Source organism: Zalophus californianus, chromosome 3 (genome assembly GCF_009762305.2).
Source record: "Zalophus californianus isolate mZalCal1 chromosome 3, mZalCal1.pri.v2, whole genome shotgun sequence".
Lineage (NCBI taxonomy): Eukaryota > Metazoa > Chordata > Mammalia > Carnivora > Otariidae > Zalophus > Zalophus californianus.
This window is the reverse complement of record NC_045597.1, coordinates 89,217,079-89,229,544: the sequence shown is the minus strand read 5'-3', so window position 1 is coordinate 89,229,544 and position 12,466 is coordinate 89,217,079. Positions and strand designations below refer to the sequence as shown.

Below are 12,466 nucleotides of genomic sequence, written 5' to 3'. Positions count from 1 at the left end.
ACAAAGGAGACCTACTAAGTCAAGTACATTGTCTAGATGGGCTCAGTTGTGCTGCTATACTAAATAATATAACATCTCAGTGACCTAAGTAACCACTGGTTGTGTCCTGCTTATGTTACATGCTCATCTCCCACTGGCAGAGGCCCCTCTTCCACTTTGTCCTCATTCTAGGATGCTCACAAATGCTCCATCACCTAGAAGGTTGCCATGGCAGAGAGAAGCACAAGGAAGCATGTGCTCACTGTTGAGAGTTTCTGCCTGGAAGTGGCAAACATCACTTCCATTCACATTCTGTTGGCCAAGTAGCATCACAAGGGCTCACCTGGATTCAAGAGGAGAGGAAGTGCAGTCTTACCATGGGATCAAAGAGAACAGAACCAGCATATGGTGCTAAATGTTGATGACTGCACATCAGTATTAGGGAGGCTTCATATAGAAGGCCTGAGCTGATTTCTGGTAGGAATGCTGCAGAAAAAGAAAAGCAAAAGCAACCTGAATTTCTAAGTGGCTTCACATGGCTGGAGAGTGCCAACAATGAGGAGAAGTGGGAAGAGACAAAGCAGGGAGTGAGGCAGGCTGGAATACACAAAGAGTAAGGGGTGAGGAGTAAAAAATAAATGAATAGCACAAGCCCTGATTACTGTAATTTTATAGTCTCGTTGGGGTCACCAAACAAAAACACATGACAAAATAGAGGTTTGCCATTTAGAGAACTGTGTGTCAAACTGTGTGAAGTGAACTGTAAATATAATTTAGAAAGACATAATCGAAGGTGGTGGCTATAGTTGTAGGAGATTTCATCGGAAATGTGAGCTGTGAAATTGACTTAGGGATAGGAGAAGGACCTGCTAGAAAAAAATGTAAGAATAAAACCAAGGAGCTGCTGAAGACTACAGTGAGATCCACTTGGGGCAAAACTCACCAGGGCTTCTTAAGTTTCTGCTGTGGCTGGGATGGCACTTAGAGATTCAGAAAATGAATGGTAGATGTCAGCAGAGCTGAGATCAGACTCTGATCCAGGGTGGGCCTTGTCATCACTCTCGTCCCTGAAGACTTCTCAGCCATTCTATGGCCTTTCTGTGCTTTGCAAGACCAATTGACCAATGATGCCCACAGAGGTGTCTAATCCAATCAGAGATGACATAGCCCAAAGGTCATCACGGGATGAAGTTACTGCTGTTGGATGCCTATGGAAATGAAAAGCACCACTTGGCTTTATAATGAGATATATTACTTACAATCTATAAGTGTTGAACCTAGTTCCAGAAATATCATCCTTAAACAGCCCAGAACAATGTATACATGCACAGACACATTGCATGATGCATATAGTACTGTCCAGATTGTCATGTCAGTGCTCTTGTAAGAAGCACAGTAGCAACGAGAATAACCACCGATGTAATAGTGAGGACCTCAAAGGACATTTAAGTCAAAGCTCCCCAATTTTTGGCCCAATCATGTGACAACATGTCTATGATTTTTCAAGCTGATTCTGTTCACTTTCTCCTAAAGTAATTTAACACTAATTTGAGGAGTTCATCTCTATGGATACTTCTTTCCTTTCATTTTCTCCATCCATCAAGGCTAAAAATAGAATATTTCCAGCTTTTTAAAAAAAGTGTGAAGTTGAAAATCAATGGAGGTGAGGTGCTGATTTTTAAAGGAACGCTGTGAAAGCTGATGAGCAGGAGACTCAACATGCAAAGTCTTAAAAAATACCATTCTGTTTTATAACACCTTCTGATTTCCCTTGCTGTGAAATTGCTCAGTGCCTATACTGTAGGTCGCAATATTGTTAAACTCTTTCTTCCCTTCTGGGCACCCGACCAGGAGAAATCAGAGGTACTTGGGTGGCTCTGAGGTTTGGCAAACACACCTGGTATACTTATGTAATTCAGGAATTTGTCACCCTCTAACTCATTTCTCCCTCTTCCCCAGTTCGGTGAGGACCATTGTTTTGAATCAGGTTTGTAAATTGAATGAATCAAGTCATTCTTTTCTGACTACAAAAGGCATGTGCCCCTGACATGGGACATAAGAGATGAGAGCTGCCATAGAATACCCTTGGGTAAAACAAAACAAGCAAGTTCGCAGCTCCACTCTTGTAGAAATGGCAGTGTCCTTGGTGTGTTGGGACATACTTCTTTGAAGCAGTCATCCATAGTCATAACGCTAAATAAAGTCTTCAGAATTATAAGACATTTATCATACTATTTAAGACTGATAATTTCTTGAGTATTCTTAGTCTTTTGCTTCTCCAAACTCTTCAGGGTGTGTTTTATTTTTTCATTATGCTTTCAAGTGAATATGAACCAACAGTGCTGAGGACAGATAGGATTAACTTCTTTCTGTCCAGTCTTTGTGGATAAGAGATGAATCTGGGTGAGGGGGATAGTATGATGGACTCTAAAATATAGCAAAATGGGAATTCCCAAAGTCTCTAGGCAGAGCATGTTGCTGTTAAAAGTCGATATATCATCATTCCATTTCAATTTTCTTTCCTCCTTACCTGATGACAAGGACTTGGGTGTACATGTTATGTTACTTTTCAAACACACATTACTCAAAACCACCTGTTCTAAAAAGAGGTGGTGAGTATGTGGACAAGTCCTACCCAATCTGGCAGCCTCCTCATATGAGGAGGAAATGTGAGACTTTCACTTATCCCATAAACTGTCACTGAACACCATTATGTCATGTCTTTATGTTGCTTTGGTTAGGAATTTGCTTCTCTATTTTGTATTTTATTCTCCAGAGGAATAACTGAAGGTATACCAATATTTGCAGTCCACCTAAGTCCTGTCAATGCAATCAATAATCAGAGCCTTCAGATGACCAGAGATGGTTACCATGGTTCTTGATTTTATACAGTGTGCAAGTTTAAAAGGTTGTGTAGTAAAAGCTAAAATTCTAAGTATTTAGGGTATATCCTACTCAAGATATACCATGAATCCACGTTAATATTAAAAGGAAGAGGTTTTGATTATGGAGCTTAATGCATACTTAGTCTACAATGTAATGATAAAGCGAGATGGATATTACTATCTCCATTTTATAGATGAACGCATTGAAGCCCAGAAAAGTTACACACCTTCCTCAAGGTCACATAGCTAGTGAAGCTGGACTTAAATGGGTGGAATCTGGCTACAATGCCAGAGTTAAGCCCTGTATCTTTGTTTTTTTTAATACTTATTTTTTAGGGGCACCTGGGTGGCTCAGTAGATTAAGTGCCCAACTCTGAATTTCTGCTCAGGTCTGATCTAAAGATGGTGAGACTGAGCCCCACAATCAGGCTCTGCACTCAGCAGGGAGTTGGAGACTGCTTGAAATTCCCTTCCTCTCCTTCTGCCCCTCCCCCTGGTTGTGTGCACACCCTGTCTCTAGCATAAATAAATATATATATTTAAAAAATACTTATTTGGTTACTGGAGAGAGAGAGACACCACAAGTATGAGTGGGGGGAGGGGCAGAGGGAGAGAATCTACAAGCAGACTCCATGCTCAGCTTGGAGCCTAACATGGGACTTGATCTCATGCACATGAGATCATGACCTGAGCCAAAACCAAAAGTTGGAAGCCCAACCAACTGAGCCACCAAGGCGCCCCAAGCCCTGTATGTTATTTCCTTTTTTCAAACAAGTAAGACATTTGCAAACCTCTCTATTGAACTTAGTGATGGGATATCCATGACTTCCTTCATATCACTTGAGACACATGAGGATTGTGATACCGTAAATGAAAATCCAATTCTAGAAGACCTACAGATAAGGAAGGTTTTGTATTCAAGAATAATCATACAATCATCATGGAAGAAAGTAGGATGAATTAGCCCTGATAGACAGCTAAAATGAATATAAGAAATAGGAAAGCCTATTGAAAACAGACAGGCAAGATCCAAGACATGATAGAAGGAATATCTATGCTGTATTTGGAAATGCTGCCTATGTTTCCCTGGATCAAGAAAAGAAAAGTAAATAGTTCTATTCATTCATTCTCAAAGCCCAAATGATATTCCTATGAAGCACTTTCCCCTTGGGGAAATCTGAGCTCACTCCCCATTAGAACCAAAGCTTTTTATGGGCTATTGCAATAGCTAAAAATACCACTTCAATAACTGCATAATAAATAATCTATTTAATGATTTTATTCAAATATTTTCATCTATATTTTTCTTTTTTGGGGGGAGATGGGACCTGTGTTGTTTCCAAATATTTATTATTGTAACCACACTGTAGTGAGCACCTACATGCTTAAATAATTTTTAAATCCCTCATTTCTATTTTTTTTTCTTAGAATGCCTTAGTAATGACATTACTGAGTCAAAGATGATGAATAGTGTTAAGGATCTTGATTCATATATTCAGCTGCTTTCCTTTTTTATTGTTATGTTAATCACCATACATTACATCATTAGTTTTTGATGTAGTGTTCCATGATTCATTGTTTGTGCATAACACCCAGTGCTCCATGCAGAACGTGCCCTCTTTAATACCCATGACCAGGCTAACCCATCCCCCCACCCCCTCCCCTCTAGAACCCTCAGTTTGTTTTTCAGAGTCCACCTTCTCTCATGGTTCGTCTCCCCCTCTGATTTCCCCCCCTTCATTCTTCCCCTCCTATCTTCTTCTTCTTTTTTTTTTTCTTAACATATATTGCATTATTTGTTTCAGAGGTACAGATCTGTGATTCAACAGTCTTGCACAATTCACAGCGCTCACCATAGCACATACCCTCCCCAATGTCTATCACCCAGCCACACCATCCCTCCCACCCTACCCCCACTCCAGCAACCCTCAGTTTGTTTCCTGAGATTAAGAATTCCTCATATCATTGAAGTCATATGATACATGTCTTTCTCTGATTGACGTATTTCACTCAGCATAACACCCTCCAGTTCCACCCACATCATTGCAAATGGCAAGATCTCATTCCTTTGGATGGCTGCATAATATTCCATTGTATATATATATACCACATCTTCTTTATCCTCTCATCTGTCGATGGACGTCGTGGCTCTTTCCACAGTTTGGCTATTGTGGACATTGCTGCTATAAACATCAGGGTGCATGTACCACTTCAGATCCCTACATTTGTATCTTTGGGGTAAATACCCAGTAGTGCAATTGCTGGATCCTATGGTAGCTCTATTTTCAACTTTTTGAGGAACCTCCATACTGTATTCCAGAGTGTTTGCACCAGCTTGCATTGCCACCAACAGTGTAGGAGGCTTCCCCTTTCTCTACAACCCCGCCAAAATCTGTCATTTCCTGACTTGTTAATTTTAGCCATTCTGACTGGTGTGAGGTGGTATCTCTTTGAGGTTTTGATTTGGATTTCCCTGATGCCGAGGAATGTTGAACACTTTTTCATGTGTCTGTGGGCCATTTGGATGTCTTTGGAAAAATGTCTGTTCATGTCTTCTGCCCATTTCCTGATTGGATCATTTGTTCTTTGGGTGTTGAGTTTGATAAGTTCTTTATAGATTTTGGATACTAGACCTTTATCTGAAATGTCATTTGCAAATATTTTTTCCCATTCTGTCGGTTGTCTTTTGGTTTTGTGGACTGTTTCTTTTGCTGTGCAAAAGCTTTTTATCTTGATGAGGTCCCAATAGTTCATTTTGGCCCTTGCTTCCCTTGCCTTTGGCAATGTTTCTAGGAAGAAGTTGCTGTGGCTGAGGTCGAATAGGTTGCTGCTTGTGTTCTCCTTTAGGATTCTGATGGACTCCTGTTTCACGTTTAGGTCGATCAACAATTCTGAGTCTATTTTTGTGTGTGGTGTAAGAAAATGGTCCAGTTTCATTCTTCTGCATGTGGCTGTCCAATTTTCCCAACCCCATTTGTTGAAAAGACTGTCTTTTTCCATTGGACATTTTTTCCTGCTTTGTCAAAGATTAGTTGACCATAGAGTTGAGGGTCCATTTCTGGGCACTCTATTCTGTTCCATTGATTTATGTGCCTGTTTTTGTGCCAGTACCATACTGTCTTGATGATTACAGCTTTGTAATTGAGCTGGAAATCCAGAATTGTGATGCCGCCAGCTTTGCTTTTCTTTTTCAACATTCCTCTGGCTATTCGGGGTCTTTTCTGGTTCCATACAAATTTTAGGATTATTTGTTCCATTTCTTTGAAAAGAGTGGATGGTATTTTGATGGGGATTGCATTGAATATGTAGATGGCTCTAGGTAGCATTGACATCTTCACAATATTTGTTCTTCCAATCCATGAGCATGGAACGTTTTTCCATTTCTTTGTGTCTTCCTCAATTTCTTTCATGAGTAATTTATACATTTCTGAGTACAGATCCTTTGCCTTTTTGGTTAGATTTATTCCTAGGTATCTTATGGTTTTGGGTGTAATTGTCAATGGGATTGATGCCTTAATTTCTCTCTCTTCTGTCTTGTTGTTGGTGTATAGGAATGCCACTGATTTCTGTGCATTGATTTTTTATCCTGCCACTTGACTGAATTCCTGTGTGAGTTCTAGCTGTTTTGGGGTGGAGTCTTTTGGCCTTTCCACATAAAGTGACATATCATCTGCAAACAGTGGGAGTTTGACTTCTTCTTTGCCGATTTGGATGCCTTTTATTTCTTTTTGTTGTCTGATTGCTGTGGCTAGGACTAATAATAATATATTGAATAGCAGTGGTAATAGTGGACATCCCTTCCACGTTCCTGACCTTAGGGGGAAAGCTCTCAGTTTTTCCCCATTGAGAATGATATTCACTGTAAGTTTGTCATAGATGGCTTTGATGATATTGAGGTATGTACCCTCTATCCCTATACTCTGAAGAGTTTGATCAAGAAAGGATGCTGTACTTCGTCATATGATTTTTCTGCATCTATTGAGAGGATCATATGGTTCTTTTTTATTGTTATGTTAATCACCATATCTTACATCATTAGTTTTTGGTGCAGTGTTCCATGAGTCATTGTTTGTTCATAACACCCAGTGCTCCATGCAGAACGTGCCCTCCTCAATACCCATCACCAGGCTAACCCATCCCCCTACCCCCCTCCCCTCTAGAACCCTCAGTTTGTTTTTCAGAGTCCATCATCTCTCATGGTTCATCTCCCCCTCTGACATACTCCCCTTTTCTTCCTCTCCTGTTATCTTCTTCTTTTTCTTTTTTCTTAAAATATGTTGTGTTATTTGTTTCAGAAGTACAGATCTGTGATTCAACAGTCTTGCACAATTCACAGTGCTCACCGTAGCACATACCCTCCCCAATGTCTATCACCCAACCACCCCATCCCTCCCACCCCCAACCACTCCAGTAACACTCAGTTTGTTTCCTGAGATTAAGAATTCCTCATATCAGTGAGGTCATGTGATACATGTCTTTCTCTGATTGACTTATTTCACTCAGCATAACACCCTCCAGTTCCATCCACGTCGTTGCAAATGGCAAGATCTCATTCCTTTTGATGGCTGCATAATATTCCATTGTGTATATATACCACATCTTCTTTATCCATTCATCTGTCGATGGGCATCTTGGCTCTTTCCACAGTTTGGCTATTGTGGACATTGCTGCTTGTTCTTTCTTTTATTTATTTGGGCCCTTTCTCTTTTCTCTTTGATAAGTCTGGCCAGGGGTTTATCAATCTTGTTAATTCTTTCAAAGAACCAGCTCCTAGTTTCGTTGATCTGTTCTACTGTTCTTTTGGTTTCTATTTAATTGATTTCTGCCCTGATCTTTATTATTTCTCTTCTCCTGCTGGGTTTAGGCTTTATTTGATGTTTTTTTCTCTAGCTTCTTTAGGTGTAGGGTTAGGTTGTGTATTTGAGACTTTTCTTGTTTCTTGAGAAAGGCTTGTATTGGTATATACTTTCGTCTCAGGACTGCCTTTGCTTCATCCCAAAGATTTTGAACAGATGTGTTTTCATTTTCATTGGTTTCCATGAATTTTTTAAATTCTTCTTTAATTTCCTGGTTGACCCATTCATTCTTTAGTAGGATGCCCTTTAGCCTCCATGTATTTGAGTTCTTTCAGACTTTCCTCTTGAGTTCTAATTTCAAAGCATTGTGGTCTGAAAATATGCAGGGAATAATCCCAATCTTTTGGTACCAGTTGAGACCTGATTTGTGACCTAGGGTGTGATCTATTCTGCAGAATGTTCCATGGGCGCTAGAGAAGAATATGTATTCCATTGCTTTGGGATGGGATGTTCTGAATATGTCTGTGAAGTCCATTTGGTCCAGTGTGTCATTTAAAGTCTTTATTTCCTTGTTGATCTTTTGCTTAGATGATCTGTCCATTTCAGTTAGGGGGGTGTTAAAGTCCCCCACTGTTATTGTATTGTTGTCAATGTGTTTCTTTGCTTTTGTTATTAATTGCCTTATATAATTGGCTGCTCCCTGTTAGGGGCATAGATATTTACAATTATTAGATCTTCCTTTTGGATAGACCCTGTAAGTAGGATATAGTGTCCTTCCTCATCTCTTATTACAGTCTTTGGCTTAAAATCTAATTTGTCTGATATAAGGATTGCCACCCCAGCTTTCTTTTGGTGTCCCTTAGCATGGTAAATGGTTTTCCACTCCCTCACTCTCAATCTGGGTGTGTCTTTGGGTCTAAAATGAGTCTCTTGCAGACAGCGTATTGATGGGTCTTGTTTTTAATCTAATCTGATAGCCTGTGTCTTTTGATTGGGGCATTTAGCCCATTTACGTTCAGGGTAACTATTGAAAGATAGGAATTTAGTGCCATTGTATTCCCCATAAGGTGACTGTTACTGTATATTGTCTGTGTTCCTTTCTGGTCTATGTTATTTTTAGGCTCTCTCTTTGCTTAGAGGACCCCTTTCAATATTTCTTCGAGGGCTGGTTTCGTGTTTGCAAATTCCTTTAGTTTTTGTTTATCCTGGAAGCTTTTTATCTCTCCTTCTATTTTCAATGACTGCCTAGCTGGATATAGTATTCTTGGCTGCATATTTTTCTCGTTTAGTGCTCTGAAGATATCATGCGAGTCCTTTCTGTCCTGCCAGGTCTCTGTGGATAGGTCTGTTGCCAATCTAATGTTTCTCCCGTAATAGGTTACCTATCTCTTGTCCTGAGCTGCTTTCAGGATTTTCTCTTTGTCTCTGAGACTCGTAAGTTTTACTATTAGATGTCTGGGTGTTGACCTATTTTTATGGATTTTGAGGGGAGCTTCTCTGTGCCTCCTGGATTTTGATGCCTGTTTCCTTCCCCAAATTAGGGAGTTTCTCTGTTATAATTTGCTCCAATATACCTTCTGCCCTCTCTCTCTCTTTCTTCTTCTTCTTCTGGGTCCCAATTATTCTAATGTTGTTTCATCTTATGGTATCGCCTATCTCTTGAATTCTGCCCTTGTGATTCAGTAGTTTTTTATCTCTCTTTTTCTCAGCTTCTTTATTTTCCATCCTTTGGTCTTCTATATTGCTGATTCTCTCTTCTGCCTCATTTATCCTAGCAGTTAGTGCCCCCATTTTTGATTGCACCTCATTAATAGCCTTTTTGATTTTGACTTGGTTAGATTTTAGTTCTTTTATTTCTCCAGAAAGGGTTTCTCTAATAAATTCCATGCTTTTTTCAAGCCCAGCTAGTACCTTTAAAATCATGATTCTGAACTCTAGGTCCGATATCATACTAATGTCCATATTGAGTATGTCCCTGGCAGACGGTACTACTTCTTGTTCTCTTTGTTGAGGTGATTTTTTCCGTCTTGTCATTTTTTCCAGAGGAGAATAGATGAATGAGAGAACAAAATGCTAACAGGTTAACAACATCCCCAGAAAAATATACTCTAATCAAATCAGAAAATACCTGAAACCAGGGGAAAAGAAAGGGAAAGAAAGATAAAAGAAAGAGAGAAAAAAAGAGAAAAAGATAAAAACAAACAAAAACTGAAGAAAACAAAACAAAAAAAAAAACAGAATATGGTCAAATATGATCAGGCTGGTGCATAGATCAGTGCCACACACTAGATTTTGGGTGTATTTTGGTCTGTTAGAAGAAAGTTTCTCACAAAATTTTAATGAAAGAAAGACTTATATATGTATAAAATAAGGGTTGATACAATGAAGGGATGGAATATGACTGTAAAGATGAAATTTATAAAAATTTTTATAAAAGGAATTGAGAAGATAAGAAGTCGTTTGAAAAAAGAAAGAAGAGGATTCAAAAAAAAAAAGAAAAAAATAAGTGAGAGAATGTGATCAGGCAGGAGACTAGAACAAAGTCATACACTAGAGATTTAGGGTATATTTTGATCTGTTAGAAGAAACTGGTATCTCAAAATTTTAAAGAAAGAACAATATGTATATATATATATATATATATATATATATATATATATGCCAAAAATAAGGGTAATTACTATGAAGGGATAGAATATGTCTCTAAAAATGAAAAATAAAAATGTTTTTTTAAAAAGGGGTTGATAAGATGTTGGTTGAAAAAGGGAAAAAGAAAAATTCAAAAAAAAGTTAAAAAAATTAACTTTGAAAAACTTAAGAATCATGGTAAAAAAGCCATGAATTCTTTTTTTTTAAATATTTTATTTATTTATTTGACAGAGAGACAGCGAGAGAGGGAACACAGCTGGGGGAGTGCGAGAGGGAGAAGCAGGCTTCCAGCCTAGCACGGAGCCCGATGCGGGACTCGATTCCAGGTCCCTGGGATCATGACCTGAGCCAAGGGCAGACGCTTAACGACTGAGCCACCCAAGCGCCCCAAAGCCAAGAATTGTATGTGCAGTATTCCCTTAGGGCTGGAGTTCTGCTGTTCTCATTGATCGGTAAACTTGGTCTATGCTGGTTGTTCGAGCTGATCTTCTGGGGGCGGGGCCTGTTGCCGTGGTTCCCAAATGCCTTTGTCGGAGGCGGAATTGCCCCACCCTTGCTGGGTCTGGGCTAAGTAATCTGCTTGGGTTTGCTCTCGGGAACTTTTGTTCCCTGCAAGCCTTTGGTACAGCTTTGGAGGACGATAGAGAAAATGGCAGCCTCCCAATCTCCGCCCCAGAGGAGCCGAGAACTTGGGGCTCCGCTCCTCAGTGCGCCCCCAGAGAAAAGCAGTCAATCACTCCCGTCTCCCTGGTCTCCAGCCGCACTCCGTGCTCACCCAGCCTGTGACCGAGCGTTTCTATCTCTGGCACCCAACTCGGTGTGCAGTCTCCAAACCCAGCAGATCCCTGTGGTGCACTCCCCCACCACTCCTCCCAGGGGAGGGAGGGGAGTCTCCCCGGATCTGCGCTTGTTGGGTCCCTGCTGGAGGAGCAGTGGACTGACTGCGCCGCGGATCACGGTTTATGGCAACCTGGACCTGAGAGCCCTAGCCTCGGTGCCGTCTCTGCAGCCGGCTTCCCCATTCCGATACCCAGGAGCTCTGCCGCACTCAGGCACCCCTGGTTTTTCTGTGACCCTGAGGGTCCTGAGACCACACTGTCCCGCAAAGATTCCACCCCCCACTTTGCCACTGGAGTGACGTCCCTCAGTGGAGCCAACTTCTTTTTTTTTTTTTTTTTAAGATTTTATTTATTTATTTGAGAGAGAGCATGAGATAGAGAGAGAGCATGAGAGGGGAGAGGGTCAGAGGGAGAAGCAGACTCCCCGCTGAACAGGGAGCCCGATGCGGGACTCAATCCCGGGACTCCAGGATCATGACCTGAGCCGAAGGCAGTCGCTTAACCAACTGAGACACCCAGGCGCCCTGGAGCCGACTTCTTAATGTTCCGATTTTGTGCTCCGCGGCTCTATCACTTGCCAGAAGCCGCCGAGGGAGGCCCCCTCCCCTGCTGTCTATCCTCTCAAATATTGCCTTGGATTCACCTCTCCGTACGTCCCACCTTCCAGAAAGTGGTAGCTTTTCTGTTCAGAGAGTTGTTGCTTCTCTCTTCTTCCGTCTCCTGTTGAGTTCGTCTGTGTTCAGAATGGTTTGATCCCTATTCAGCTGAATTCCCGAGACCAGATGAAATCCAGGTCTCCTACTCCTCCGCCATCTTTCTCCGCTCAACTTGCTTTTCTAAAGTCCTGCTACAGTTTGTACTCTGATCACTATTTTCTGATATCTTGTTTTACCTTCTTTGCCACAATTGTTTACTATAATTTATAAAACTGTTAGACATCCTTTTTTACCAAAACATTTGCATATTGAAATGGAAATTATTACTGACCCTCTTCATGAGTTCCAGATGAAGAAAAAAGTTTTGTTTGTTTGTTTTGTTTTGTTTTGTAGGTGACTTATACATAAGATCATCTCCACAGAATTTTATTTCATCACTCAACAAGTACCTTTTGTGAAAGAACATCTGGTGTCATAACTATGCATTTGATGATTCCTTTCCCATTGAGTGGACTCAATAAGTGATAGAAGTACTTACTTATCATCTTCTCTATGTCTCCTATTGACTGGTATTGTCCTTGATCTTCTCACTATGTCTGATGACATTCACATGGGCTCTTTACAGGATCTCTCCACCATTTCCCAAGCCTGTGCTAATCCCT

General features: G+C 40.6%; 1 protein-coding gene across 1 annotated transcript in view; it reads left to right on the top strand.

Moving 5' to 3' along the window:
- Nucleotides 1–12,466, top strand: part of CNTNAP5 (contactin associated protein family member 5) — an 859,701-nt gene that overhangs the window by 509,818 nt on the left and 337,417 nt on the right. The window lies entirely within an intron of this gene.